Raw genomic sequence first — 5,234 nt, 5'->3', positions numbered from 1 at the left:
TCTGAGATGATATACTATGATGAAGTCTTTGTGAAATTTCACTCAATGAATTGCGAGGTAACTGACTTTCAATTCCTGGTATGATTCTATGATGGTGTGGTCTCTGGATTCTTGCTCTTCTCTGACCTCTGGTTGGTGAGACTTCTATTAATGCTTCAGTTGCACTTTGTTCTGATCTAGCTGGCATTGCATATGTTGACTCAGAACGTGGATTTCCCACCTGCCTCTGTCTGTTTTCTGTATTTTCTGCCCTGGGACGTCTTGGAGATAATGTATATTCATTCTCTGGACTCAGGCTTCCATTATTAAGGTGAAAATTTATCCCTGCACTGAACCTGAAACCACCACCTTCCGGACTACTCCGGCTCACTGCTATCCAAGATTGGTCTTCTCCTTGCTCACTTCCTGTGCTACTATTTTCAGCTTCCCCAAACGAGATAGTCAATTCTATTAGAGTGTCACCACTGGACGTATCATCTGAAGGGTCTCCTCCACCTCTATCTTCATCTGATTCTCCTGGTGAGTCCTCTGTAATTTGTTGAAGTCCTCTCGGCAAATCTGCTTCTGTGTTTTCACCTATCGTACCTGGCAGATGGTTATCCCTCGTAAGCCTGTAATCTTCTTCATTCAGGCTATTTACAAATCCATAGAAATCTTCTTCCCGAACAGATCGGTTCATCTGACTTCCGTGCTGGGCCCCAGATTCACCTTCTTCATCGTCTGCATCTGAGTTTTCCATGTTGATGAACAAGTGGAAGATTAACGTTCTGTTACCACATAGTGTTGAAATACTAGAACTGGATCTGTGTTCAGCAGTTTCTTACAGAGATATACATTCACTTATTCGGATGACCCAAGAATTCCACTTCTAGGTGTTTATTAGGAAAAATAAAAACATATGCCCACCCAAAGACAAGAATGTTCATGGCAGCTTCATTCATAATAGCCCCAAATTGGAAACAACACAAATGTCTAATTTATCTGTTAGGGTTCAGAATATAGAAAACACATGGTTATTTGGACAAGGAAATTTTAACATCAAAAATGAATAGATTTCGGGCTGGCCCGGTGGCGCACTGGAGAGTGCTCCGCTTGGGAGCGTGGCGGCGCTCCCGCTGAGGGTTCGGATCCCATGTGGAGACCGGTTCCGCTCACTGGCTGAGCGCAGTGCGGGCGCGACACCGAGGGTTGTGATCCCGGTACGGTTAGTAAAAAAGACAAAAAGGAAAAAAAAAAAAAGAATAGATTTCCCCATGCAAAGAATGAAATTGGGCCCTTATCTTATACGATACACAAAAATCAACTGAAAATGGATAAAAGACCTACATATAAGACCTGAAACTATAAAACTCCCAGGAAAAAACTTAAGGAAAAAAGTTCCTTGACATTGGCCTTGGGAGCAATTTCTTGGATAAAACACTAAAAGCTCAAGCTACAAAGGCAAAAATAAATAAATGGGACTACATCAAATGAAAACGCTTCTGCACAGCAAAGGAAACAAAGTCAACCTACAGATTAGGAAAAGATATTTGCAAACCATGTACCAGGTAAGGGGTTAATGTCCAAGATTTATAAAAAGCTTACACAACTCAATAGCAAAAATATATAACCCAACTTAAAAATGGGCCAAGGACTTGAATAGACATTTCTCCAAAGATGACATAAAAATGGCCAACAGGTACATAAAAAGATACTCCACATCACTAATCATCAGGGAAATGCAAGTCAAAACCACTATGAGATACCATTTCACACCTTTTAGGATAGCTGTTATCAAAGACAAGAGATAAGTGGTGATAAGAATGTGGAGAAAAGGGAACCCTTGTACATTGTTGGTGAGAATGCAGATTGGTGCAGCCATCATGGAAAACAGTATGGAGGTTCCTTAAAAAACCTAAAAATAGAACTACCATATGTCCCAGCAATCTCTCTTCTGGGTATATACCCAAAGGAAGTGAAATCACCACCTCATAAAGATATCTGTACTCCCATGTTCATTGCAGCATTATTCACAATAGCCAAGATATGGAAACAAACTAGATGTCCATCAACAGATGAAAGGATGTAATGTCGTACATTACACCAATGGAATGTAATTCAGCCTTTAAAAAGAAGATCCTTCCATTTGACACATCATGAATTGACTTGGAGGACATTATGCTAAGTGAAATAAGCCAGCCAGACACAGAGAAAAAAAAAAGTCACATGATCTCATTTATATGTGGAATCTAAAAGAAACAGTCAAATATATATAGAGAGAGAATAAAACAGTGGTTACTAGGGTTGCGGTAGGAAGGAGGAAATGGTGAGATTTAGGTGAAAAGATACGAAGTAGCAAATATGTAGGATGAACAAGTCGAGAGATCGACTGTGCAACATGAAGACTAGAGTTGCAATAGTGTACTGTATTCAGGAGTTTTGCTGAATGAGTAGATTATAGCTGCTCTTGGCATGGGTGGGGTGGGGAATGAGTAATTATGTGAGATGATGAATATATTAATTTGTTCCACTGTAGTAACCATTTTTACTATATTTATATATGTATCTTATCATGTTGCATACTTTAAATATACTCAACAAAATTTATTTTTAAAAAATGATTAACTCTAGCAGGGGAGTAACTAAGAAGGTGTAAAAAGAACTCCAAAGAATATTACCAGCCAGCTGCCAGAAAAAAAAAAAAAAGAATATCTAAGGCTGAGAGAGAGTACCCAAGGAAGAAAGAAATTTGAAGGGTTCCTCTCCTTAAAGTTGGGATTCAAATTTGTTGAAAAGCGTGTAATGTGATGTGAAGAAGTGTGCTGGGTTGCCCAGGCCGGATCTGATCCAGAGTCTCCAGGTGAATAGGTGCAAGCAGGCTGAGGCTGGCAGGTGTGCGCATGAGAGTCAGAGAGCGGGGAAGCTACTTGCAGGCAGAGTGGGTGCAAGGGCTGGGAGGCATGGTGTCATGTCTGGAGGGCCACTGGAAACAACCCTCCAGGGAGCTGGTGGGCCAAGACTGGCATTTGGCACACAGAGCATGTCGGGGGTTCAGGGCCTCCTCCCCAGCAGAGTGGTGCAAGGCCTGAGGTGCAGAGTCCACATCGGGAGGGCTGTAGTGACGTGGGCAGTGGGCTAGGACTGGGGCAGTGAGCTCACAGGCATTAATGTGCTGGGGACACAGAGCTGAGGCAGAATGGCAATGGATGTCCCCATGCACGTGCCTCTGGCCTCAGCGAAGCAGGAGAAAGAGAAGCAAAACAGGAGCACACCATAACCAGAAGTTTCTCCTCCTTCAATGTCCCTCCGGCGCCATCTACTGGCAAAACTCAATATTGTTCTCACTGCAAAGGAGACATGCTTAAAGGGGCTATGCCACTATGGCAGAGCAGGTAATGAAGGGTAAATTTGGGGTTTAGAGGCAACATATTGATAACTGTCACATTTAGCAATAGATGCAATGGAAAAACAGTCTGTGGTATAATAGTATGAGGGGTCTTCCAAAGATTCATGCAAAATGCATATTATGGAAAATCTATGCATGAAGTTCAAAATGTTTTTGCACCAAAATAAACTCCTACTAACTTGTTATAACATGTCTGAACAGAATCTAGTTTGAGGGACTAAGAAGGATAAGACATCAGTTTGGAAAGAGCCCCTATCAGAACAACATGAATTCTGCTAAAAGTGAAGCAAGAATAAACATTAAACTTATGGTGAAGCTTGGGTGGAAGAATGGTGAAATCACTGATGCTTTATGAACAGTTTATGGGGACAATGCCCCAAAGCAATCTGCAGTTTTACAAATGGATACCTCATTTTAAGAAGGAATGAGACAATGCTGAAGATGAAGCCTGCAGCAGCAGATTATCCACATTAATTTGTGAGAAAAAAAACTTAATCTTGTTTGTGCCCTAACTGAAGAGGACTGATGATTAACAGCGGAAACAGTAGTCAACACCATAGATACCTCAATTGGTTCAGCTTACACAAGTCTGACTGAAAAATTACAGTTGAGCAAACTTTCCACTCGATGGGTGCCAAACCTGTTGAGCCCACATCAGCTGCAAACAAGAGCAGAACTTTCAATGGAAATTTTAAACAAGTGGGATCAAGATCCTGAAGTATTTCTTCAAAGAATAGTAACAGGAGATAAAACATGGCTTTTCCAGTGTGATCTTGAAGACAAAGCCCAATCAAAGCCACGGCTACCAAGAGGCAGAAGTGGTCCGGTCAGAGCAAAAGCACACCAGTCAAGAGCAAAGGTCATGGCAACATTTTGGGGGGGATGCTCAAGGCATTTTGCTTGTTGACTTTCTGGAGGGCCAAAGAACAATAACATCTGCTTATCATGAGAGTGTTTTGAGAAAGTTAGCCAAAGCTTTAGCAGAAAAAGGCCCAGGAAAGCTTCACCAGAGAGTCCTTCTCCACCATGACAATGCTCCTGCTCATTCCGCTCATCAAACAAGGGAATTTTCTGAGATTTCGATGAGAAGTCATTAGGTATTCACATTTACAGTCCTGGTTTGGCTCCTTCTGACTTCTTTTTGTTTCCTTATTTTAAAAAATCTTTAAAGGTCACCCATTTTTCTTCAGTTAATAATGTCAAGAAGACTGACTTCACCTGGTTAAATTCCCAGGACCATCAGTTCTTTAGGTATGGACTAAATGGTTGGTATCATTACTTACAAAAGTGTCTTGAACTTGATGGAGCTTATGTTGAGAAATAAATTTTGTATTCTTTACTTTTATTTTTTAATTCCATTTTTCCACAAACTTTTTGAAGTCCCCTTGCATAATGGGATACTACTTAGCACTAAAGAGAATGTATTACTGATAATACACAACATAGACAAATGGTAAAAGCAGCATGCTTAATGAAAGAAACCAGACACAAGGGGTAAATACTGTTAAATGGAATTCTAGAACATGCAAGACTAATCGATAGGGATAAAATGTCAATTAGTGTTGCCTGAGTGGAGGTATTGACTGCAAAGGATCACAGAGTTATTTGGGGGGATGATGGAAATGTTCTGCATCTGGATTGTGGCAGTGGTCACATGGGTGTATACACTTATCAAAGTGTATCAAATTGTACCCTTAACATGGGTACATTTTATTTTATATAAGTTATACCTCAGTGATGTCTATTTTTAAAATATCTGAAAATAAAATTGATGCCTATAATTGTGTAGGATCTAGATCACTATTCCTTCCAAACCCTGCTACCTTGTAAATTCCAGGACAGGGGCCAT

The 5,234-nt window shown here is 40.7% G+C and overlaps 1 protein-coding gene across 1 annotated transcript in view; it reads left to right on the top strand.

Annotated features, from left to right (window-relative positions):
- RIMS3 (regulating synaptic membrane exocytosis 3) overlaps window positions 1-3,618 on the top strand; it is a 57,663-nt gene extending 54,045 nt beyond the window's left edge. The window contains exon 10 of the transcript XR_551143.1: window positions 3,587-3,618. The gene's annotated coding sequence lies outside the window, so the exon portion shown is untranslated. The remainder of the gene's footprint in view (window positions 1-3,586) is intronic.
- Window positions 3,619-5,234: the final 1,616 nt, after the last annotated feature.

The sequence above is a fragment of the Galeopterus variegatus genome, unplaced genomic scaffold, assembly GCF_000696425.1.
Source record: "Galeopterus variegatus unplaced genomic scaffold, G_variegatus-3.0.2 Scaffold2435, whole genome shotgun sequence".
In the NCBI taxonomy this organism is placed as follows: domain Eukaryota; kingdom Metazoa; phylum Chordata; class Mammalia; order Dermoptera; family Cynocephalidae; genus Galeopterus; species Galeopterus variegatus.
This window is presented reverse-complemented; position numbering and strand designations above follow the sequence as displayed.